This window comes from Myotis brandtii, unplaced genomic scaffold (genome assembly GCF_000412655.1).
Source record: "Myotis brandtii unplaced genomic scaffold, ASM41265v1 scaffold454, whole genome shotgun sequence".
Lineage (NCBI taxonomy): Eukaryota > Metazoa > Chordata > Mammalia > Chiroptera > Vespertilionidae > Myotis > Myotis brandtii.
This window is the reverse complement of record NW_005367354.1, coordinates 1571401-1572899: the sequence shown is the minus strand read 5'-3', so window position 1 is coordinate 1572899 and position 1499 is coordinate 1571401.

Genomic DNA, 1499 nt, shown 5'->3' with positions numbered 1-1499 from the left:
CGGCCCCTTTCCCTCCGAGCCGGACCCCCTGCAGCCTGTCTGTAAGCTGGGCACGGCCGGCTCCGCGTGCCCATTTCACAGACGAGAACACCGAGGCCCGCCTGCTGAGCCCGGGATCCAGCCCGATCCCCGGCTCCTGGTCCGCAGGCCTGGCAGCATCTGCTCGGAGCAGGTCCCCAGTTCCAAGCCGCGCGAGGGACTGGGGAAGGTAGTTCCGAGGAGGAGAAAGACCTGGCCTAATGCCAACCTCTCGTGATATACTAGCATTAATTGAGTGCTTACCCCTAACTAGGCGTTGTGCTAACTCGTTGCGTGAATTATCTCAACGTCATGTTGTGACCATTATACAGATGAGAACTCTGAGGCGCCTACAGGCCAGGTAAGTTGAAGGTCACACAGCTTGTCCTGGCGGACACAGGTTTTCTACACGTCGGTGTTAGTGCTTTTTTAAGTTGCAAAATTATTGGTTCCTTTTTGTGACTATTTCGAACAATGATTCTATCAGAAGGTTCCCTGCTCGGTTTGTTTTGTTTTTCCTTCCTGGGGTGGCTGCGTTGGGCCTTAACCTAGCAGAGCTCTCACCTGGTTCCCTCTGGGAGGTGTGTGCGCAGGAAGACTGGCCTGGGGTCCTCCGGATCTGCCATCACTGCTTCCCTTTTCTTCTGCTTCATAGCTACGAGCAGCGTGGGGGAAAAAAGTATATGGTAGAGTCTTTATAGATGTTGCCATTGTGAATGTGAGTTTTATTTTTCTTTCCTAAATATAAATAACCTTTGCACCCAGCCAACTTGCTGAATTTTCTTGTTAATCCTAACAGTCTTTTAGTTGCTTAATTGAAATTTTTAGCTAGGCTATTATTTTGTCTGCAGAGAATGACTTTTGAATCTTTTTTATTTGTATGCATTTTATTTATTATTGTATTAGTGAGGCCTTGAGACTAGTCTATATATATAAAAGGCTAAGTGGCTAGCGGACCAGTAGCTATGATGCGCAATGACCACCAGGGGACAGACGCTCCGACCAGTAGCTATGACGCACACTGACCACCAGGGAGCAGACACTCAACGCAGGAGCTGCCAAGCACCAGCAACTTTGCAGTGTCCCCTCACACTCCGGGACCCTTTGGGGGATGTCTGACTGCCGGTTTCAGCCAGATATCCGCCGGCCAGGCTGAGGGACCCCACCTGCCTGAGGGACCCTGCTCACTCCACAGACGCCCTTCAAGCCCTGGCACCACCCCAGGTGCGGCCAGCCGGGGAGGAACCACGGGGGGTTGGCTCCAGGGCATGTTGGCCCATCTCGCCCAGTCCCACCCTGCTGGCCACCTTCTAATTAATTTCCTTTCAGTGTGCACAAATCCGTGCACCGGGCCTTTAGTATTGAAATAAGAGCAGTGTTTTGGCCATCTTTGTCTCGTTCGTAATTTTATTTTATTTTATTTTATTTTATTTTTTAATATATTTTATTGATTTTTTACAGAGAAGAAGGGAGAGGGATAG